General features: G+C 42.7%; 1 protein-coding gene across 1 annotated transcript in view; it reads right to left on the bottom strand.

Moving 5' to 3' along the window:
* Positions 1-24,899, bottom strand: part of BRINP2 (BMP/retinoic acid inducible neural specific 2) — a 112,864-nt gene extending 87,965 nt beyond the window's left edge. Inside the window, exon 1 of the mRNA XM_007989390.3 lies at positions 24,101-24,899. The gene's annotated coding sequence lies outside the window, so the exon portion shown is untranslated. The remainder of the gene's footprint in view (positions 1-24,100) is intronic.
* Between the last annotated feature and the right edge of the window lie 219 nt (positions 24,900-25,118).

The following is a 25,118-nucleotide window of genomic DNA, read 5'->3' on the forward strand; positions in this document are numbered from 1 at the left end:
AGAGAATAATTTATATTTAGATAAAAAGTCATTTAGAACCAAATACAATGAATAAGAAAGAGGACAGTGAAGAAGAGTGGGCTTTGTTTAGAAAAACTCTGGGCTGTGAGATTTCTAAGGGTGGTGAGCAGGTCATTTTTAAAATTTTATACCCACAGGTTCTGCCATCTTGTTTGCCATACAATAGATGATCGAGAGGTATTTGGTGAAACAATGAGAAAATTAATGAATGAGTAGAAGTTATTTTGTTATGAGGCCCGGAAGGTGATATCTTAACAAGAAAATCCAACAATGTTCCAAACAGTAGAATATCACTAGAGAGAGTGCAGAGCCTCTTAAGGGGACCAGAGACTACTGGGTCATGCAGGTCCTGATGAGTATGCTTCACACTCATGTGCACACCCACACACACACACACACAGCTTCGTCACTTAAGAGTCCTACATTTTCTATCCATATGCAAATATGTATGAGACACCCATAAATGTATGGAAAGACAGTTAAATCTTCTTAGTCATGGGAAGCTGTTCAGGAGAGAGGGAAAAATGAAGGCTTATTAAAATCAAAAGGGGATAGAAGGAGATTTGATACACTAAATGGTTAGACACAAGGTTTTGCCTGCAAATTAAGAATGCATCTCATTCCCATTCCTGATACCAGGCAAATGAACATTTCTCATCTTTGTGATCCTGTCCATTTAAAACATGGATGTCCTTTTCAGGCAGAGTCCAAGATATAGCACAGTGTCCTTGTCTGAACCCAGGTTCTCAGAAACATTTGCTTGGCAGAAAGATCTCCATTATCTATCCTCCTTGGATGGTGGATAACAAACAATGGCAAAGTGAAGTATCCTGTTCATAGAAGGAACCAGGACTAAGATCATGTCATATAAAAAGATTTTTAAGGTGTTGGGAGGAATAGAAAATTTGTTTTCCTACAAGTTGTTTTAAAATTGTTATTGAGAAAAACAGAAAACAAAAAGCCTCCCATAGTCTCTCCTATTGAATAATGATGGGAGAAGAATTTCACTGTTATTCCTTTCTACATGATACAAACAATAAGAAATACAGCCAAACATTTCATAGACATATTAACGTCTTTCTATGTCAGTGTCTGTCTAGGGCTAACACCAGCATTTCCATTGCAACAATAGTATGTAAAAGTTCAGGGCCATGGATTAGAAAGAATGGGAACTGGGTTCCAATTGCTACTTGCCAATTTTCTCAATAACGATTTCAGTGACCTTGAGCAATTCACCCTCCTAAACAAGTTATTCCCCTGAACTTTTATTCCCTCCTGAATAAAATGAGAAGATTGAAACAGATCATAGCTGGGTCTCCTCCCAACACAAACAGCCTTTTTAAACACAGTTTCACCATGTGATGGGAGAGATAAGCACAGAACCATATGATTCTATAAATGCCCCAACAGTGTCTGCTGTAAAGACCTCAGCCTTTAGTGAGGGCACGTGCTGGACGTGGCAGTGTTTCCTCTGTTAAATTCTACCTGAGGAATGCTTTAGTGGCATGGCTCAAGTTCAGGAAAGGGCATTCTTTTATTTCCTTCTCCATGCTAAGAGAGACAGATAAAAATATTGTTATATCACTCAACAAGGGGGAAACTAAAAATTTTGTGCAATTATATGGTTCCTGAAGGTTCTTCCAATTGAATTACCACAGGTGCCTGTTGGGCATTCATGGCCACATCCCCTATAATTCCATTAGTATTACCTTTTTAGATCCTATAAATGCCATTAACATAAGGCAGACATTTGCTTTCAATAAGATAACACTGATGATTTTTCTCTAATTGTCTCTAATCCTTCCCCCTCACAGCCTGAGAAATAGCTTGCAATTGCTCAAATGCAGGCATTTATTATTGCTGATCAAAACTGTTTGGAAACATGACAGTGCTATTGGGAGATTTGGATTCTTCCCTTCACCCATCACATGCTTGTGGCTTCTGACTATAGGGTAGGTGAAATAAATGGTTTGTAATGAGATCTTCATCATTAACACAAATAGAAAGAGAGAAGAAAGAACCTGCCCCAGTTTTTACCACACTGCCTGTGGACACAAAACTGGATCCATAAGCAGTTTATGCTTCACAGTCCAGGTGGGTTTCCTCTTCTGAGGTTCCTCTACCCATCATGGGTAGTGGTTTGCTATTGTGAGGGTGTTATGTTCAATGTAACGGATTCACCATACGGTCCTTGTAGGCTGGCTCCTACTTCAGTAAAATTTTAGTTATTCTTGTGTTATTCAATCTTAGATAGCTCCTAAATCTAGTCTGTGTTTTAGTTACTTGAGATATTGGCTTCTTTACTTTATCTTTTCAACTACCTGACGGCATATTCATTTCTGCATATTGGCAGAGCAGGATAATTTTGCCTTTGTTCATTGCTCTAATGAGATATTTGTAGAAAGGATTGGGTAAAACAAGTTTTAAATATTCTGAGAGTTACATTTCTTCATGTTCTCACTCACCACTATAAATAATCCAAAATTGAGCTTAAGGTCTAGCCATTGGTCACGGGTAGTAATAAAAGTTGAAACTCAGCTGTACCAGGGAGATGAGTGATATTCTTAATAAGACTAGAGCTAGGATGGGCTCATTTGCTCCCACAAACCAATACGTATGCACAGATCCAGGCAGTAGTAAGGGAAAAAAAAATAAGTTAGACTGAGTTGGACACCACACAGCTTTCACAGCGGGTCTCCCTAATCTCACACCTGTATTTAGGTAAATAATTTCCTTCTTAGACTAATCCTTTGATAATTAACCAGACCCATTCACCTATAGCAGAAGTGGGCATGCCCTGGTACACTGAAAAACCTGGGTCTCTTGTCTCCACCACAAAAGGTCAACCCTCTCCATTTAAAGGAGATTCAAATCAGAACACTCTTAACTTTAGGAGATTGATGAAGATTCACCACCAAAGATGAGAAGTAACAAGAGGAAATTAGGTTTACAGAGACCCGTATTATGTCTGCTCATAGCAGAACAATTACTGGAATAACCGCTCCACTGTGAAAATGAATCCCACACTTAAAGATATTTCCCATTATTTTCATTATTCCAACTGATTGATGCCACCTTTAAACCTATTTGAAAGAAATATGGTCTTTCATTGTATTCTTTTATTTTTAATGTGAGGTTAAATCAAGATATGCATTAAAGAAAACACAAGAAGAAATACAAGTTTTATATAACAAAGAAAATAGATCTTCTCTTTGTAAAGCAATTCATTGTAAATTTCTAGCTTAAAAATCTGTTGTTGGAGAACTGCACATTATTGGTGTTTCCAGTTTAGGTCCCTTCTGCACACATTCGAGGTGAAAGACACATGAATCAAATGAACCAGGTTTAGAAAAGGACTGCCAAGGCTGGGCACAGTGGCTCATGCTTGTAATCCCAGCACTTTGAGAGGCTGAGGCAGGTGGATCATGAGGTCAGGAGTTTGAGACCAGTGTGGCCAACATGGTGAAATCCTGTTTCTACTAAAGATACAAAAAATTAGCCAGGTGTGGTGGCCCATGCCTGTAATCCCAGCTACTCAGGAGGCTGAGGCAGGAGAATCGCTTGATCTCAGGAGGCGGAGGTTGCAGTGGGCGGAGATCATGCCATTGCACTCCAGCCTGGGTGACAGAGTGAGACTCTGTCTCAAAACAAAAAGGAAGGAAGGAAGGAAGGAAGGAAGGAAGGAAGGAAGGAAGGAAGGAAGGAAGGAAGAGAGGGAAGGAGGAAAGAAGGAAGGAAGGAAGGAAGGAAGGAAGGAAGGAAGGAAGGAAGGAAGGAAGGAAGGAAGGGAGGGAGGGAGGGAGGGAGGGAGGGAAGGAGGGAGGGAGGGAGGGAGGGAGGGAGGGAAGAAGGAAGGAAAGAAGGAAGGAAGGAAGGAAGGAAGGACGGAAGGAAGGAAGGGAGGAAGGAAGGAAGGAAGGAAGGAAGGAAATGAAGGGACTGCCAGGCCATTAAGTCCTATCTCCCCAAGGGCTCCTACAGTTTGCTCTCATCCTCATATTCTCCCGAGTTTTATTCAGTTTAGCTTGAGATATCTTAAGCAATGGTTTTCCCAGAGGAAGAGCACTGGATTACAGAGCTTGCCATTAGAAAGTACTCCCAAACCAAGACTTAGCTGTCCTTTGAAATTTAGCCTCAGAAATGCTCTATGTGCAAATCACCACTTATTCAGTTAGAACACAAGTTTTGATAGAGTTTTTTAGCATTGAGATCCTGGATTAGTAAACTAGTGCTCTGCGGTTGAAAAGCCAATAAAGACATTATACTTTCGACAATACTCTCTGGAGAGTTGATGACACAGCCAGGGCCCTTTGCAATATAAATGTATTGGGGTATTTCTCTTGACTATTGAGGGAAATATTGGACTTTATACCATTGGTTAAGGATGATGTAATAATAAGGACTACCATTTATAGACCAGGCAACTGTGCTGAGCCCTAAATTGTCTTATTAGTCCTCACCATAACCATATGAGGAAAATACACAAAGAGCATCTACATTTTCTTTTTTCTTTTTTTTTTTTTTTTTTTTGAGACGGAGTCTCGCTCTGTCGCCCAGGCTGGAGTGCAGTGGTGCGATCTCGGCTCACTGCAAGCTCTGCCTCCCGGGTTCCCACCATTCTCCTGCCTCAGCCTCCCAAGTAGCTAGGACTACAGGCGCCCACCATCTCGCCCAGCTAGTTTTTTCTATTTTTTAGTAGAGACGGGGTTCCACCATGTTAGCCAGGATGGTCTCGATCTCCTGACCTTGTGATCCGCCCGTCTCGGCCTCCCAAAGTGCTGGGATTACAGGCTTGAGCCACCGTGCCCGGCCAGCATCTACATTTTCTAAATGAAGAGGCTTAGATCTGTTAAAATGACTCACCCATGATCACACAACTAATGAAGCCCAGAACTGAAACCAGGCAATCTGACCCTGGAGTCTGCTGTCTTAACCGTACCCAACTGTGTATCCACTTTGCCTGAATCCAAGCAGATAGACTGGGGCCCAGTGCTCACTTCCTGTCCTGTGAAACTAAGGTCCATTAGTGAAGAACTATCAGCAGGGTCCAGTTTTCCTATAGCTTCTCCAAAGGGGGATCTAACTCCCCCTTTACTTACTCCCACCAGGGGAACAAGGAGAGGAGAGAATGGGAGACTGCCAACCTCAACAGATGGTACGTGGGCTGTTTTGGAGACGGGAAGAGGGAGATTTTTGCTGGCTGACAAAGAACAAGAGAAAGAGATTGCAGAGAAGTGTGACATAAGCAGAAAGAGCTAAACTTGAAATATATGAGGAAGAGAGAAAGATTGAGGGATAGGGACTGCTCTAGGGGACAGATGGGTAAATAGTCTTGAAAGGACATGTTTTAAATGTCACATAACTCCAGCCTAGTGAGGAAAAGTGAGTGAGGAGAGAGATAGGTTCAGAAACAAGAGGAGTGAGTTCCTCTTCATAGAGTTTTTGCAGCCTTTCAGCTGAAAACCAGGAGAGACCTATGGAGGGTTCCCCCAAATAAGGAGTCAGGGATTCATATTTACTTCTGAAGGCAACTTGCCCATCATTCTAGTCTAGAGTCAGCCTAGCAGAAAAGAAAAGATGAGGGTATTCTGAGGAAGCTTGAATTTTATCAGGCCCTGTCCATTGTTAACTGAGTTCCAGAAAGGAGGACAATGAGATGTAAGGGAATTTCTGTTCAGTTGAAACTTATAGATTCACCACCTGTTACCAAGCTCCATGGACTCTCCTCAGTCTTGGCTGAGAGCATGCTGATGGTGTGATCAGTGTCCCACATACTCCCCTTTCCTTTCTGCTTGCAAGCCAATTTTAAATTATTTATGCACATGACTTAACGTTAAGATGGTTTATTCATGAGGTTGCCTTAGGAGACAGGAGATAGACAACCTGCTTTAGTGAGAGTCTCTCTGGAGAGTGGCATCTGCACAATGTGTTACTCCATCAGGCTTTATGAGGACAAAACATCTCAAGGTAGAGGCCTCTGTTTAATGATCAATGTTACCTAGTTCCCAAGTTGAGAAGTATTTATATTGACACAGTTGCTGGAGGTAAAAGATCAAAAGATGTCTTAGCTCCAGACAGGGTAAGTCTGTGTTAAGAAGAACAGATTAGTAACTCTGATTGTTTGGATCTGTAACAAGTCTCAAGGTAAATGACCACCCCAGAAGTAATTTACCATTGTTGGCTATGGTTCTTTTCTGGAAGAGAGTGGCAGTGACCAAATGAATCATTCTGTCACCTCTCTACAACATTCACTGTAGACAGGCTCTTGGCCAGAGGCAGGACTGTCCTGAACCTTATTCTGGGAGGTTTGGTCACTGAAGTTACCAAATGGACCTTGTTGACAAACAAGTCTCATCTATCAAGTGACTCAATGGCAGAAAATCTTACAGACTGCATCATAAGAAAATCCAAAGTACCTTTTTTTTCAGCTTCCTTACTTACAGTTTTTGATCATTAGGGTTTTCAGAATCAAGTCTAACTGGAACTATTGCTTTCAATTAAGATCATACAATGTATAATCATAAGTCTTAATTGCATTAAGATCTTTAAAATGTTTTATCATAGTTATGACTGCATTAAAGATATTAAGTGTGTCTCTCCCTCATCTTCCTGTAGCCTGGCCTTCTTTACCTCTGCAAGAATCCTCTTGAGCTACCGATTTCTCTACTATTAGTGTGTACCTTGTATTTTTAACTTGAAAATATCCAGCTAATGAAACTTAGAAAATATGAGTGTTTTACAAGGTATGGGTGAATAGGGTGAGTTTTACTGTAAACCTATACACTGCAGTTTCTGCTTTTGTAAAAACAACTCTCAGGAAAGACAGGTGCGGGTTTATTTTCTATAAACAATTACTGAGTTCTTAACCTATGCATAATATACTGAGTAGGGAGCTCTGTGAATGAACAGAAATGTCAAGTGTAATACATGCTCTCAGCTCTCAAGAAGCCTACTGTGGGAAGAAACACGTGTACCGCAGAAGCTGAAGTAATAGTTAAATAGATATCAAAGAGTGTCATGGGGCAGTTACTAGAAAAAAATGTATTAATTTTCCACTCCATGGAAATTCTCCAGTTATCCACATGGCTCATCCTCCCACCTTCTTCTTCTAGTCTTTGCTTAAATGTCACCTCTTCCTTGAGGTCTACCCTGATCATTCCATTTAATCCTGCAACCCTTCTCCAGGGCTCCAATCTTCTTTGCTATATTTTTTTCCATTGAACTTATTACCTTCTAACAACAAATACAACTCATTAATTATGGGTTGTTTCTTTTTTTTTGTTTATTTGCCTTCTGCAACCAAAACATAGGCTTCACAAGGGCAGGGGTTCTATTTTTTTGTCTGCTATATATATTGTCTGCTATATATGTCTACTAATAGTAATAATATTTCCCTAGCTCCTAGAAAATGCCTGGCACTTGAAAGAGCTCAATAAATATTTGTTATTCTTGTTATATGAGCTTGAAATTAAACTAGATGGAATAAGTATGAAGCTGAGTAAGTTACAGTTCCTGCTGTAAGGAAGTCACAAAATGATGCTAACTAGAAAGATAATAATAACAGCAAGAATGATAGTTGTTATTTATCAAGCAATTATGAGCCAGTCACTGTGCATAGCTTGTTTCACTATTTCATTTAATTTTCACAGTAATACTTTGAGATATATGTTATCTCTATTGATAAGAAAATAGAAGCTCAGAAAATTTAAATCTCTGGCCCTAGGTAACACAGCAAGAGAACAGTTGTGCTAGAATTTTAGATCAAGACTCTGTCACTCCAGAATCCATGGATTATTTTTTAACCTTTTAAATTACCAAACATTTCCAAACACATACAAAAATAGAAAAAAAAATCATATGGTTAACTCCTCTATCCCTATCTTATCACTTAGCTTCAAACAACAAATGACGAATTCATGGCCTACCTGGCTTTGAGAGCTCATAGTCCTAACTACTTGCCATATAATTAAATAAGTGGAATAGAACATTCATTGTTTAAGAGCAGAACAAGAGTGGAAGTCAACACACATGAGTGGTTGAGAGACCTTCATGAGGTCTGCTTTGGCTAAACTCCACCTTCTCCTCCTCCTTGCAAGCTGATCCTCTAGGTTTCATAAGAAGCCCCAGAAGCGGCAAGGCTCTGTCCTCATTCCATGCCTGACCTTGTGCACAGGATGTGTGAGGTCTGATTCAAAAGAAAATGGCATAAGAAGGACCCATTTTGGCAAGTGAATGTGCTTAGTTTGGGAAGAAAAAAAAACTTGTGCTCTTCTTCATCATTTCCAAAAGGTCTGGGTCTGGAGGAACGAGTTCATAAAGTAGCCAAGGATGAAGACCAAGGACCAAGACCAGAGAGTTCAATCTGGGCTTCTGGGACTGGTGACTGATGATAGGCCAGCCAGCCTGGATGCGCCATAAGCATTTTCTGTTAGGTGTGGTGGGGTGAGGGTTAGGGGGGCACAACACACTAGGGCAGGGAACAGTTGACTTAGAGAAGCCACAAAATTTGGGGTAGAAGGGGAAAAGGCACTGGGAAAACTGATTTTCCTAAGATCTTGATAGGCTTTGAAACGGTTCTTTCTAAGCATCCATCACTGGAGAGCCAGACCTCAGTTTTCCCTCCTGCCACTTCCCGTCCTCATACCTTTTCTAATTGGTTGAGAGGAAGAATTGGCAGTTTGGGTCAGACAGATCTGACTTAGGTTTGGACTCTGCCTCTCCCACTTGCGTAACCTCAGGCCAAGAACAAACTTGCCTAAATCGCCATTAAAAGGGGCATATTGTTTAGTTCACATTTGTGGAGTGTCTAAAATGATGCCTGGAATGTGTTGGCTCTTTGAGAAATGCCCCTTTAGTGTGATGTGATACTTCTTAAGCATTTGTTAATGAAGAAGATGCGAAGTTCCCAGTGGAATACGCCTACAACCAGCATTATTCATATTTTTACAAAGGAGAAAATTAAAGTACCCAGGAATCCTGGTTGGATTATAAGGGCCACTGACCCACATCCCACATGCATTTTGGAAGAGATCCAGGATCTGGAAGCCAAGAGTTTTCTTCCTCAATTCCCTCTCACTTCCCAGGGTCCTAACTTTGACCTCCATTACCTCTACATAAACACCTATGAAGGCACAGACAAGGAGCAATCTCACCCTCAGGACCTAACAGCACCAGAGGCCAAACACTGCTCTTGTGGCAAACATTGGAATAAACCATATGTATATATATATGGCTTACAACAATGTTTTAGGTTGGTGCAAAAGTAATTGCAGTTTTTGCCATTACTTTCAATAGCAAAAAATCGCAATTACTTTTGCACTAACCTAATAGTTATCATTAGTCTATCCTCCCCCTTATTTTTTTCTGTATTATTAGGAAACTCAGGGCCGTAGAAGTGAAGCAACTTGCCAAAGGCCAAAAGTGGAATTGGAATTGTGTCATCCATAGAGCTTGCCCCTTCAGGGATACCTCCTGTGCCCAGGAGCAATGAGAGGGTTGAGAGTAGGGTGGAGTGACAAGGGCCAGCCTACTGTATTCCATATCAAGTTGTCAGCAGGATGGCCAGATCTTCAACCCAATTTGGGATTTGGTAGGCACAGGATTCTGCACCTAATTGCTATCCATGAATCATCCTTGTCAGGTTGTTTTGCTAAGCATATTTTGTGTTTAAGTACAGCAAAATCTTTCAGAGGTTCAGGCAGTCATTATAATAAATTATCTGATGAATAAAGGGCAATGATCACAGGCCCTCATGTATAAAGGAGTATCCTGCGGCATTGAGACAGCATAGCTCTGGAACAGGTTATGTCTATTGGGAGCTCGCTCCTCACTGGTAGTAATTTCCAGAACACTGCTACTAGAGGAGAGGCTGTCTGATAGAGCTGTGAACAGGGTAGGCTCTCAAGGCACACTGCTTGGGTTCAAATTCCACTCTATCACTTCCTACGTTTGTGATCTTTAGGGAATTATAAGCCTTTCAGTGTCTCAGTCTCCTCTTCAGTAAAATGGGAATAATACAACTGTCTGACTCATGGGATTGTTCTGAGAATTAAATGAGTTAATACATATTAAAAACATAGACTAGTGCCTGATCAATATTAAATGCTCAATAAAGAATGATTATGTTTGTTTATAAATACTTCTTCAGGCTGTAAGATATTCCACATGGTTAGTGATTCTCCCCCAACTCTGCATGCACTTTGTTCATTCTTTCCTCTGGAAATTTAATAGGGATAATATGGCTGGGCTGCAATATCACCCTCCTCCTGTAGGTGGTTCCCTTTCCCTTATGGCAGTACTTTCCATAAAAAATTCATTAATATTTAATAGGTGTTTGGCAATAAGATCAAAAAAAGTTTCATGGTCAAGATATATTGGAAATACTTGGCTAAACAAAGATAAAACATGTTTCTTTATTGCAGACCTTTTCAGACCCCTCTAATGTGATAAGTGCGTTGTGAACCTCTGAGTGCGTATGAGGGGATGGGTGGCAAGGAGGGCACGTTCTCCAACTTTTCTAATCTCCGAACCTTTTTTTTGCAACATGACAACCATTAACCACTTAGGCGACATTAACATTCTACCAAACTGAGTATGGGTAACATTTCATTTGGATTGCCTTAAAATGATACTTCTCAAAGTGTGGCCTGTATATCATCTGTTTGTTAAAATTCAGTTTTCTGAATCTCACACAACACCTACAGAATCAGATTCTATGGAGGAGGGGCTGGGGATTCTGCATTTTAATAAGCTCCCCAGGTGCACATTGCATTTTGAGAACCACTGCCTTAAAGAAACACATCCCTAATTTTGCAGTGTATACATTTGAAATCCTGAACACTATCCTTAATAGGAAAGATAGTTTTGTTAACTTTCTAGTAACCCATATCTTAATGAAAAATGGGTGTGGTGGGGTAGATGATGAGGTATTGGGGTTTTTGTTGTTTTATTTTTAACTGCATAAACATAAACATCATCCCTGTGCTCAGTATTGAGCCAGGGAGCTGGGGGAAAAAATGATTAAAGAAAAAAAAAAGACTCAGACTCTACCTTCAAAATGTTTACAGTTTATAATTAAAAAGGGAAGCAGACAGTACTTGGCCTCTTTGCGTCATTGTAGGACCTTGGCTGCAGTCATCTTAGAAGTCAAGTTCACATGAGAGATAGATGGCTCATTCTAGGAATCAAAGTAGGGAGAGAAAGAATTTATCTTCTAGATGGCTCAGTCATGAATGAGCCATCAAGATATTGGTTTTGTTTGTTTGTTGCTATCCTGAGAGTTGGGGCGGGGCTGGGGAGAACCATGTAGTAGAGGACTGCATACACAAAAAAATCAGATGAAGCAAAGGATGAGGGTGAAGAGTAAGCGGGGAGAGGAGACCTAATAACTGGATGAATTATGGGGAAAAAACCCTGCTGACTCTGTTCAGTTTAAGGTGAGAAATAACAGGATTAGAATGTCAAATTGCTGAGTCCTACAAACCTAACCATAAACCTCCTCTAAGCTGTTCAGCTTTTTTTCTCCGCAGTCACTAATTAAATCATGCCTTGAAAGAAATAAAGTAAAATAAAGTAAAAGCCAAATGCTTTTTTGAGTCGAGTAGATTACATACCACTGGCCTATAAGGAGCTGGGTATCTGGTCAATGTGTAGGGGGAACTGAAAGTGGAAGGAAACAAAGAAAATAGAGCACTTGTCTCTTCCTTAAAAAAAGGTTTCATAATTATTACTCATTGAATGTACCATCTTTGTAGCACCTTACTTTCATATGCAGTCTCTTTTCCCTAACTAGCAGTAATCGAAAATATGTGGGATTCCCTTTTCAGTGTGATTTATGTAGAACTGTAAACCAGAGGAACATTATAAACAGTATTTGAAGTTCAAAAATTATTCATGTCTCCAACAGGAAGAATGACCACGGAAAGTTTAACATGATGGCTCACCAATTCAGTATCCTTTGCACCATCCACACATTTTATCCAGAAAATATCTTCATAAACTGTTTGCTTTCTTGAACATAAGCTTGCTACATTGGTACATTCCCAAGTTTCTTCTCACTGATTTAATGAAAACACAGTGTCTGTGTCCTAAGCTTAGTATCTCTGTGATCAAATATCTGATTCCATCACCTGCGGCCATGATGAGTCCATTTTTTCCTGTCACTCTCCTCTCCTACATGGGGCAGATCTGCCCATCAAATAAGAATTTAACCAACTAAAGCCCTAACAAAGATATTGCTGGCCCTGTGTTCTTCTGTTGTTTGCCTGAGCAAAATCCATCATTACTCTATATGCATATGGCATGTGTCAACTGTTTTAAAATTAGCCAATTTTCCTAAGCATACAAATGGATTTTTGTCATATTACATGAACCATATATCACAAAAACAAACCAGTTTTTGTTGTGGCTTTTTTTTTTCTTTCCAAAATACATTAAGTCTTTTTAAGTCACTGCCAAATCCATTTTGCTCATTGCATTTGTGAGATACATTTAAAGAAAACAAGCAGAAAAATAATCAATCAATCAATCAGAAAAAGCTCATACACTGCTGTCACCTGGAAAGAAATCTAGTTCATTACCAAACCAACCACACCTAGAAGGCTGGATTGCTTCACCCTGCTTTTAAATAATAAATAAATACAGCATTTGCATGCTGTCCTGCACTGAGAGTTTGAGACAGGGCAAAAATTAAAACAAAAACAAAAAAACACTAAGTTTAATAAAAAGAACTGTCATTTATGGAGAACTCTATCAGACTTGATGAGTGCTAATTCTGCATTATTTCATTTCACACTCTAACCCTGTGATGTGAGTTGTACCACATCCATTTCACAGATGTGCACCCTGAAGCTAATGTAGTAAAGTAACTTGGCAAGATCAAATACATGGTACATAGCAGAGCCTGCCAAAGACTTGAACCCAAGTTCACCATGCCTGAGCCTCTTCTCTCAATGACTATGTCGTCACATGTGTGAGCAAAAAAAACCATCGAAACTTCTAAAGACATGGTATTGAGGCACCTGGTTTCTTCTCTTCATTAAGGCTGTACTGGCGCGTTCTGTAAGGGTTGTAGATCAGAGCAGCCCTCTTTGGGAAATTCTGCTTGAGCCTCTGCATAAAGCCTCCAAACATTGCTAAGCTCAGGAGTGATGCAGCGTATATAAAGAATCTAAAGAATCGGCAGCTGTCTGTATGGTTCGTTTTGAAGGGCCTACCATTCCTCTCAAAAAGGAAAAGCACCATGTTTCACTTGGGTTAAAATCTCTGAATTTCTCTTTTGAAATGCTCCAGTGTTAATTGGGAGGGCAGCACATTAAATCATTATTAGTCATTAATACCTTAACACAAATTAGTTGATCAGGTTACTGAGAGGTGTGAAGGGCCCTGGGGGAAGGATATTATCTTGATGGAGGTGGTGGGCAGTCGCCAAGGAGGGCAGTCTCTGGATTGCTGCAGGGTCTGAGTGAGGCGCTGGCGGGTAGCTAAGGGAGGATGGGAGGGGTGGGGCAGGGAGGGAGGGACGGGACCAGGGCTAATCAGCTTAGTTCCAGACAGGATTGCTTCTGCAAATGTAACTGTCCCTCCCCACTCCTTTTCCGCACACGCGCACACACACACGGGTCCCCTGCTGTCCCTTTCGAGCTTGCGGGAGTGTACTTACAGGTAAGGGTTTTAGGAAAGGTACCGGTCACTCCTCGGCAACCTCCGGGGCAAGAATCTCGCCTGCGCCTCCGCTGCCAGGGGCTTGTAACACAGCTTTTCGCCTCTAGGGGTCTCTAGTGCCCCGAGGCTTCCGGAGGAGGCTGCCCTTGCTCCGCCGTCCCTCGCGGCTCAAATCCCAAAGGTCGGAGATTTCAGAAAGAAGAGGCGCGTGCAGGGCGCCTCCCAAGACCCCGCCACCCGCCGGCACACCAGTCAGCCACCTGCCCCTGCTCCTGCCTAACGACGTATTGATGATAAATGGCTGAACACCGTGTGAGGGGGAGGCAGACGTTAGCTGCCCCCACAGTCCTCCCTGAGTGCTTAGGTATTTCTATGTCGCAAGGGGATTTCAAGGGCTTCCCTCTGCATCCCCACCTCACACTCTTCCAGTAAACCCAGTCCCCGGAGCTGCCAGACTACAGCCCAGCAGGAGTCTCCGCGCTCTCAGCCCGGCAGCCTCGTGGTGGGGATGGAGCATGAAGCCGAGTGAGCGACAGGGCAGGCCCCAGTCACCAGCTCCCGGCTGCAGCTGGGCCTGATGCTCTGCCCTCCCTGGGCTGGGGCTCCCCGCGAGGGAGGACCGCTGCCTTCGTTCTGGGAGACCTGGGTGCCCTAATGAAAACAGAAGAAAAAGAAAATCACAACTGAGGAGTACTGGGAAAAAGTACGAAACTTTGAGCGAGGCACCATTCCTCCCAATCCACTGTTGAAGAGGCTGCAGGAATTGACGGCAGAATTCTGGCTTTCTAATTCATCCTGCAACGCGGGTTTGAATCCCAACGCCACTACTCACCACGTGTGAGATCTTGGGTAATTGACTTAACCTCTCTGTACCAATTTTATTTTTTCATCTTCAAAACGAGAATAATAGTATCTACTTCATAAAGAGTTGTTAGACTTGAAAGAGATCTTACAGTGCATACTCTCAGCATCCAGTACAGTGCCTGGCACACAGCAGGTGCTTATTCATAGACATTGAACTCCTTGCATTTTCAATTACTGAGAACAAGGGAGAACAACAGTGTTTGGTCCTAGTCTCACAGAACTTCGCAGATGTTTCTGGGTTAGTGAAAATCTTATATTTTAAAATCAGTTTTAATATATCACCTGTGATTTTTAAAGGAATCACAAGTTTTGCTTGTCAAAGGACTTCTGCAGCGGTTTTCAATGTGTTTTGAATACCTTTAGGTTCCAAGGAGTTGCCCTGGCGAACACCTGTGGATGAGGAAAGAGAAGAAACAGGTGGCAGAGCTCCAGACCCCCTAGGCCTGCTCCAACCAGAGAGCTGCCCTTTTATCTGCTTCATATATTGGACTTCTAGGTAAGGGTTTGTTGATTAAAGTCTTTCACTGCTTTTTTGAGAGGTGAAAACCACTGTGAATGTGTCCTTGTATAATTCAGGGAAACCTTTTCCTTCAAGCTTAAGGATGCTCAACTCTGCTATTTGTCAATCATTGTCTTTAATCGTTACAGTTTTTGCGCAACGTAAGGTGTAATATCCATTTTGCTAGGTGGGGATACTGAGGCTGGTACAGGTCACACATAGCTGAGGTCACACAGTGGGTAAGTGACCATGACCAGATTGATGCCCAGGTTTGTTTCACCCAAAAGTCACCCACCCCATTGACCCTCAGAGCCACCCAGGGTGGAAGTCAGAGAGCATGGTGCAGGGGCAAGAGCCCAGAGTCTGAATGTTGGTTGCTCCTCTATCCTTTGCCTTCCTCAGTTTCCATATGCAAAACAGAAATGACACTTACTTCATAAGGTTGTAATAAAAATTAAATGAGATAATATAAGTAAAAATGAACCTAGTATAATTTTTATCATAAAATAGGCATTGGGAGTATATTAAATATGTATGAACTTGTCCCACCCATTTCATCTGCTCGCCAAATAATTTCTTTAACCTTTTATTATAAGAGATATTCATTCAGAAGGCATAGATGCATGCTTGTGTATATACGGGGTGTGCGTGTATGTGAATACATATGTATGTATGTGTGTATAGATGTGTGTGTATAGATGTGTGTAGAGCAAACCTGCCCTCAGGTCAAGAAACAGAACACTGCCAGCATCTCAGAATCAACCCCCTCCGCACACCCTTCCTTGATCAAATTCCTATTTCTCCCTCCAGTTCAATTCACTTCCCATCTTGTTAAAAAATAATTGTCTTTTCCCCTTTTACTCATGCCTCTGGGTTGTCCCCAGCCCTTTTGCTCTGCCTCTGTCTGTCACTTTGCTAAGGTTCTGAGTGACACGTTGTTCACAGGAGAGAAGTGAAATAAAGTGGTTCAGCAAAACAGGTGTATGTGTGTGAGAGAGTGTGTGTGTACCATGCTTCCCACCCTTGTAGGATGCCCCATACTGGACACCTTCTGAGATATGTCTTAACCCAAAAGAACAGGAGGGACAAGTAGATTTATAGGGGATAGATTTGGGAACATTTGGGCTATTTGCTGTACCCCAAGACCACCCAGGCTTGAGTGTGGTACCTCCAGCAGTGAGAGGTGAACATCACAGCAGCTAGTGTCTTGGTTACATAGAAGAAACAATTTTTCTCCTCTTTAGATTCCCAGATCCAACTCTAGAATTTCTACTTTTCTCAATTGACAAATTACACCTCAATTTGAACGTTACTTTCTCTAAGAGACTTTCCCTGACCAATGCCTCAGTCACTCTCTCTGACAATACGCTATTTTATCTTCTTCATTATCAGCACTTGAAATTATTTATTTGTTTATATTGTTATTTTTCTGGATACCATAGTAATAAAGAATGTGGACTTGGAGTCTAAAGTTGATTAGAATGCCAGCTCCCCTAGTTACTAGCTGTGTGGCCTTGGACAAGTTACTTAATCTCTCTGGGCTTTCAACTCATCATCTATAAGAAATAACAAACCTACTTACCTTACAGGATCACATGAGTTTATTTGTGTAAAACTTTAGTACGGTGTCTGCCTGACACTTAAGTACTATTAAAGTGTTAGCTATTATTGGCAATGTCCATAATAACCATGATTATCATGACTATAATCATATCTTCTGTCTAGAATGGACGCAACTTGAGGGCAGATCTTTTATCTGTGTTGCTGTTTGCTGAATCCTCAATGCCTAGGAATATGACCCAGCACTACACACTCTTAATAATATACTCAATAAATATTTTCAGAGAAGTATGTCTTAGAGTCTCGATCCCAGCCCTGCTGCTTGGTGCAGGAGATGGCCACATCAACAAGTCAGAATGGTGTGGTGAGTACAGAGCAAAAACAGAATTTGAACAAGATGTGTAGGAGTCTAGAGGGGGAGGCAATTAATTCTGTCCCAGAGTCTCAGAGAAGACTTCACAGAGGGATACTATTTACAGAGTCTTGAAGCTCAGTAACCCTTCAAGAAGCAGAGAATAGGACAGGGGAAGATTCTGCATGAAAACAACTCAAGACCTCTAAGGCTCCAGAGTGCTGAGGGAGTTGCCTGGCGTTTGAAGTGGCTGCTGTGAGAAGCAGGATGTAGGAAAGATGCACTGAGAGGTTACTGGACCAGCTCATGAAGGAGCTCCTGTTTGTTATGCTAAGCAACTTGTTATTCTGACAGTAGTGGGGAGTGTCTGGAGAATCACAGTAAGAGGAAAAGCATGGTCAAATTTACCATTTTGAAAGATCCTCGTGGCTGCAGGGAAGAGACTGGACTGGCTAGCCTTCAAGGGAAGAGATACAGAGATCAAGTCTTGGGAAGATGCTGCAGAGAAGGATGAGAGCCTGGCATCAGAGAGTGGCAGGAGGGGTGAGGAGGAGAGGATGGCTTTGAGAAGTCATTATGCGGTCGACCCTGTCAAGCCTAGAGGATTCATTGCATGTAGGGGCAGTGTGAGAGAAAGCAGAGCCCAGGACAATTTACATTTCTTCATTATCCCTCTGGAAGTCAGGTGGATTTTGGTTCCTTTAACCAAAGCAGGAATTTGGGGAAAGGAATAGTTTGGGATGTGAACTGGTGCATACTGAGTTTAGCTTTGGATTTTAATCTTGGTAATGTCAAAGTGAAGGCCTTTAGTAAGAAAGAGTGTTAACATTTGTTGAGTATCTACAATGTACCTGAAACTATGTTTGGCACCTTACCTATTTTATCTTACTTAACATTTAGAATAACCCATTGAGAGATCTAGCATTATTACTTTTTACTTTTATAGATGATAAAACTGAAAATAAAAGAGGTAATAATCCCTCTTTTATGTGGTTAACGTGTACGAACAGTAAGTAGAGTAGTTTGATTAAGCAAGATTGAATGAAGTAAATAGAGAAGGATTAGAAAATACAGTAACAAAGGTTATTTGGGGCAGGTTATGAAAAACCTTGAATGAGAATCAAGTGAGAGAAAGCTTGTGAAAACCTTTTGTGAACTATAGAATGATAAGCAAATATGAGTTCAAGTTGTGGCCAAACTTATTGCAGTGAATGACAATAATGACAATGAATGAGTTATAATATTCAAATCTGTAATTTTTTAAAATTCAATTATTGTGTCTTCTTCCCATTCTTCTTCTTGGTCCACAAATTTTGTTCTTGTTGTTGTTTTGTTTTGTTTAGAAAGAGTCTCGCTCTGTTGCCCAGGCTGGAGTGCAGTGGCGCAATCTCAGCTCACTGCAACCTCCACCTCCTGAGTTCAAGTGATTCTCCTGCCTCAGTCTCCCAAGCGGCTGGAATTACAGACTTGTACCACCACACCCAGCTAATTATTTCACAAAATAACCTTTAATACATGGCCATGCCTTTCTTTCTCCCCACCACACTATCAACATATCTGATATGAAAACAAAAAGCTCTCACAAGGAATGATCGTAACGTGGTAGAGATGAGAAGAAAGGAGGGAATTTGAAAGACAAACATACCCAGCTGATCCCACTATTGTGTCCTCACACTTTGGAGTAAGACCCTAAAGATTAGTTACTTGGTTATTTCTACTGTCATTCAAAAACTCGAAAATATTAAGATAAAATTACCAAGCCACCCACTGGTTCATTCTTTATATGTGAGCTGAGAGCTGCAGTGCTTCCCAAAGGCTTTGGGTGGGCTTAATTACAGTTAACAAGGTCCCTCTTCAAATAAATATAGGTTGGTCTATGCTATTTGTGCCCTTCTTGACTTGAAATATTAGAAATACATGCCTTAAGGCTCGCTCTGGGCTGCTCCTGACCCCTCCCTCCATGTTCTTTCTCTTTTTAATGTCTCTAACTCCTCCTATTTCATGCCTCTGCGCCTTTTCCCCATTAACCTGTCACTACTTTGCAAGGCCTTTGCAAACACTATCCAAAAATAATGATAATAGTAATAATGCCAGCCACTTACATAATTTTAACTTTTCTAGTAGCCACATTAAAAAGTAAAAAAGAAATGGGTGAAACTAATGTTAATATATTTGATTTAACTCAATATATTCAGAATATTATCTTTTTAACATGTAATGAAGATTAAAAATATTGATGAGATATTTTACATTGCTTTTCTTTTCAAACCAAGTGTTCCAAACCCAATGCCTATTTTATATTTACAGCATACATTACAAGTACTCAAGAGCCACATGATGCCAATATGCTATCATATTGGCAAGTGCCTAGAGCTTAGTCCTGTAAGGTACCAAATTGTCTTCTCCCTTTGCCCAATCCAGAATTCCAGAAATGTTTGCATTTCATGTGAGCCTCAGTAAGAGGAATAATGGGACTGGCTGTTGATGATTCCATGCTGTGTTAATGCTACTCAACTTTACTTCTCTCTCCATGACAGAGTGACAATTTAAAGAGGGGCTGACCTGCATCCTAATTGGTCAGACGAGACTGGTTTACTGTAGCCCCCAGTTTGAAGCATAATTCAGTTGTCTGTCTTTCTAGATAGAAGAGACTTTAATTCACAACTCTTAACCACATGCCCTTGGGCCCGGATCTCTACTCAGCCCCCAAATATAGCAGTGGATGCTTCTGAATAGTAAAGAGAAAAGGCGTCATGCCCACAGTCCAGCTGCACAGTCATTTAACACAGGAAACAAGGGTGACAGCAAGGTTCAGGGAAGGATTTTCAAGGGAAAGTAATGTCCTTTGAGACCTGTTCCCTGAATAAACTCCTAGGGCTAAGCAAACAAACAGACTGGGTTCTTGGGAGTTTTACTTTTGACCTGGGAGCAATTACGGAGTGACTTTAGGTAATCCTTTCCACTTTCATGCTCAGTGGGAACTTCTTCTATATTGGAATGGGGGCACCCAAGCCACCAGTGACCTGCAGCATGAAAAACGTCCCAAACCTTGTGAAGACCAATGACCAGCGTGATTGTGTTACCAGTCCTCTCGCAGGCCCTGTGCTTTGCCTTGACCTTTCCTCTGGGAGAGATGCCCACTGTGGGAGCAAATGTGTGTGGCTAGCTGGTCACAGCTCTCTCCTGGTGGGCCCTTCTTTGGCATTGCCCAGGCTGGCAGGCTGCCTCTCGCCTCTCCTGCCCAGCTGAGCAAGCACAGTACCCTGTGGTACAGCTTCAGGCAACACTGCATCCCGCCCCTCCCTGCTTTTCCGTGGTCTCCTCCTTAGTGACTGCTACAGCGTATGTTTTATTAAAAGGGAGAGAGAAGGGGAGACAAGATGTTATGTGCATGGGCATGCTGAAGAATCTTAAGATTGAAAATCTCCTCTCAGTGCTAAATGCCTAAGGGGTTTGGCATTTTGCCAGCTCTAAGAAAACCCCAGGAGGAACATTTGGGTGGAGAAATAGGAAATGGAGGAAAATCAAGGCTCTCTCTTAGGAGATTCTGATTCTAAAATATGAGAATTTTGTGTGTGTGTTCTCTTAAAATTTGCTTGCTTGTCCACAATATCCTCATTCAGATTTTTTGATATGATATTGATAAGCTCTCTGAGGTTGAGCAATACTTTTCCCACAATATATAGATTAGACTTGAGGATGGGTGGAAGGCCAGGCAATTTTCAATGTCTAATTAGATGCCCAGAATTCCAGAGCTCCCTGCCTAGGTTCTAGGGCAACTTCCTGTAGACCAATATATGTTTAAAATAATTTAACCATCACACCTGTAATCCCAGCACTTTGGGAGGCCAAGGTGGGCAGATCATGAGGTCAGGAGATCGAGATCATCCTGGCTAACTCGGTGAAACCCCGTCTCTGCTAAAAATATAAAAAATCAGCTGGGCATGGTGGTGGGTGCCTGTAGTCCCAGCCACTCGGGAGGCTGAGGCAGGAGAATGGCGCGAACCTGAGAGGCGGAGCTTGCAGTGAGCCGAGATCGCACCACTGTACTCCAGCCTGGATGACAGAACGAGACTCCATCTCAAATAATAATAATAATAATAATAATTTAACCAGGTGTATGGTATTTCCAGAATGCAAGAAAAGAGGTGGCCCAAGGAATCAAGCAAGCCTCGAAGTTTCCAACCTTCCCAACAGTGCTACAGTTATTATTTCTGTCAGTTAGAACCCTTTCCCTCATTCTTTCTATCCAAACAAATCCCACCCCATCCTTTATGGCTCAACTCAAATTCTCCTTCCTTTGAATACTGATAGTTCTCACTATCTGTACATATCAATCGCAGATGAACTAGTTCGGCCTTGTGAATTCTCTGGTACTGAATTGCTGTTTAGAACCTACGTTGTCATTTCCCTTTTGTCAGATGCGAGCCTAGTTTCCTAACTAGACTGCAAGATCACTGAAGGCAAGGGCAAAGGCCTATAAGACTTTTATTCTTCACGGCTTTTAAGTTACTCCCAGAGGAGAAACCCTGTGTCATTGTAAATCTCCATCCTTATAAAGTACAGAACAACTAATTCAGATTATAATTACTAAAATCAAATTATTCCTTAGAAGAAGCCCATGGAGTCTGGGGGTGGTTCAAGAGTGATGAGACTCGGATCCCATTCCATAGTGTCCCTTAAGTGCTGCGTGACCCTTCATAAAGCAGTTCCTCTTTCTGAGGTTCTCTGCCCTCCCTTTTCCAAGAAGGGGGTTGAAATCATTTTAGCTTTACTTCTTAGGGTAATCAAAGATAAATGAGACAATAAGCTGTGTGAGGATTAATTAAATGAGCTCTGTAAAGTGCTCTCAGCCCTTCGTAAGAGGATGCCATCATAAAATGTATACAAGGTCTTATTATTTAAGAGAAAGAGTCGAATCGCCAAAAATACACTGCGCAGTGGGGAAAACAAAACACTAACCAGGAAACCTCAACTAAGCATCCCAGTCAGCAGAAAGTGCCCACGCAGATGTCTCAAGTCCCTCCAGATTACCTCTTGTTTGTGAGTTGGGGAGGGATTTCAGAGCAGTGCCTCAAAGGAGTGTATCATTTTTCTGCGATACTCCCCAGTGGCTAGCCTGTGTCTTGGGAAAGGGGATCAGGAGAAGGTGATGACGCAGGGTTGTTCTTTGCCCTTTGGCCTTGCTCAGTAAACAACCTGTCAGGAAGCCAGAAAGGAGCACCTAGAAGATAATTTTGAGGGCCAAAAAGAGAAGATGCTACCCATCTTCGAGACCAGCCCTATGCTGACAGAGCAGGAACCTTCCTCCTTCCCCAGCCCTTTTTTCCTCACCTCCTTTCTTGTGCCCACACTGCAGCACACATCACTCCATTCTAGGAGACAAAGCCAGCTCCATTTTTGGTGAAGAGGGGAAGTAAGAGTCAAGAATGCTTTGTCTTCTCCATGGCTGCAGCCCAGCTGTCAAACACTTTGGAGCCAGCTGACCTCCAGAAGGGGAGACTATGGTGTGACATTTGCTTCCTTTCTCTCAAACATTTCACAATATACATGCTCTGTGCCTTTTCACATCATATCCTTCTCAAAAAAGCAAGGCATGCATCTTTTCCTAGAGTAGGCAGCAGCTCTGATATTGATAAGACAGGATCATTGTAGCAGCATTTCTTGGTCATGCCCTCAGTGCTGCAAAACAACTTATTCTGGGTGAAGGAGGACTCCAGGGGGTCATGCCTTAAACAAATAACATACACACAACTGTGTGAGTCAGGAGGGAAAGCACACAAACTCCAGCATCACTTTGCTGTTGTCTGATGTCATCAGACTGCCCCCCAGGGGATTTGGTAAAATACTTTAGTTGCTTGGTTAATACTGGCATTGCATGTATTTTAGCTAGCATGGTCAGAGAGAGTTACTTCAACATACACATGTCTGGAGAAGGACAGAGGCAGAAATTCTTGACTTACACTCTACCTTTTATCCCTCTGATTGGTCTATGCTGACATAACACTGTCCCTGCTGAATAAGGCCCAGATTACCCAACTATAAGCTTGGACTTTTATAATTGTTATCCTTCTAACAAAACATTTGTTTCTGCTCCTAGCACCCTGCTCCCAGGGCTGCAAAGAGCACACACACAGTTCTTTACAGAGGGGTCTGTTCAATCATGTTACAGTGCATTTGCTTGAATATTAGTTAATATTTGGCTTAGGTCTATATACCCTGGATAAATATGTACCATGCAGAGGGACTGCTTGGCGAGGAGAAAAGTCCTCTGGGCTGGCAAAACAGCTCACAAGTTCATGTTCCTACTAGACAGGAACACTCCAGGCATCCGTGGTTTGGGCAGGGTGCTGCACATGCTTGGTTCTTCTGTGGGCAGCCTGCTTCCTGCATACAGCTGTGAGCACAAGCACACATACACACACACACCACAGGCAGCATTCGACAGTGTACCCAGATGATCACAGAAACTGAGAGAGAGATCTGCTAGATGATACCAGCACATCCCACCTTTCAGCACATCAGTGTTCTTCCCTAGTGTCTCCAGTGCTCTGCCAGGCTCAACTCAATCAATGGGGCTTCTGCCACCACTCTGGGGAGACTATTTGCAACCTACAGGGTTCACTGTTTGGAATTTTATTTTCCTGACTGCATGCGCATGGGAAACATGCCATAGGGCTCTATGAGCACGATTATATAGATATCGTGCATTATAACCTCCGCTCTTTGGGGTCCTTCCCAAACATAATGAACCTCTCAGCGTCAGCTGGGCAGGCAAAAGTCCTCGTCATCTTCTGCAATTATGCAGCCCTATTGCATTTTCTGAAGCTAATAGGAGTTGCACTAACTTTGAGGACTTAAACCAGGCAAAAGCAATATAGGTCAGGCAGGGTGCCCAAACCCTGTGACAGCCATGCAACACCAGGAGACAATACCAGAGCGATCTCTCCCTCAACCCCAAAGTCCATTGCTCGGCTCCACAAGACAGCAACTAAGAGAGGTGTCATCATTCCCTCTGCCTGCAACTGCCAGGCACTAGGGCAAGAGGGTTGTATGAGAGCCAAATGGTCCCTTTACCAATGGACACACCAAAAAGGACAATGAAAAAGGGGAGAAAAATCACCGAAACCCTGCACTGTTACCTTGAATCCTTGCAAGAGCCCTCCTTGCTGTATCAGCTGCTCCCCAAACCTTCAACGACTGGGAGGAGACTCCTAAAAGATTCCAGGTTTTTGTGCAACATCTCCAGTGGCAGCTTTCCAAAGTTTTTACTTCATGATTTCTTGTGGCTCTTTCTCATTTGGGGAAACGCGAATGCCTCCCCCTCAGCGTGTGAGAGGGAGCGGATGTCTCTTTTCAAATTCTCTTGCTCCCCGCTTTACTGTCGGTGCCGCCGCCGCTGCCACCGCCGCCAACGTTAGACCACTTGCCTGCTGCCTTCCCGCTGAGCAGCCAGGATCCCGGTCTCCCAGAGCATCTTTGAAGTGAGGCTTGGGCACTGGACCGGGGCGCACGTGGGGTGGGAGAGGTAAGGAAAGTGCAAGCCCCAACTGGGGGAGTCCCCCTGTCCCTCCGCCGAGGAGAAACCCAAGATTTTGCCTTCTTTCCAACTCTAAAGAGACTCACCCACCAGCTCTCTCACCCGAAATCACAGACTTGCACATGGGCAGAGACAGGTCTTCTGGCTTCACCGCTCCCTTGGCTGCCTGCAGACCTGCCCCTGACCTCGGAGCGCACGGTAGGTGCACATCCCTGGGCAAGTCCTTAGGAGATTCTCCGAGCTCAGCGTAGGTGCTGCCAGCGCAGCGGCGAGCAGCTTGCGAGGCAGGCGGATTGCATCTCAGAGCTGCAGCCCGGCGCGTCCCCGCTCCGACTCCCCGCTCTGTACCTAAGCAGTGTCACCTGCAGTCTCAGACACCAGATGAGTGTCTTAAGATAACAATGCTGCCCTGCCTGCCTCTCTCTTTCTTTCTTATGCACGTAGGTTGGCAGCCAATGGGACACAGCGCCACACTCCCCACAGGTGCCCATTGGCTGGGCGGCTTGGCAGGAGGCGGGCTCTGAGCCTCACTGCTGTCTCCTTTGGTGAGCTGGCAGGCTGGGGTACCAGCTCTGTTAACCCTCCCAGCGTTGCAGTGGGGACTTTTTGGTGTGGATAAG

This window comes from Chlorocebus sabaeus, chromosome 25 (assembly GCF_047675955.1).
Source record: "Chlorocebus sabaeus isolate Y175 chromosome 25, mChlSab1.0.hap1, whole genome shotgun sequence".
Taxonomy (NCBI): Eukaryota; Metazoa; Chordata; class Mammalia; order Primates; family Cercopithecidae; genus Chlorocebus; species Chlorocebus sabaeus.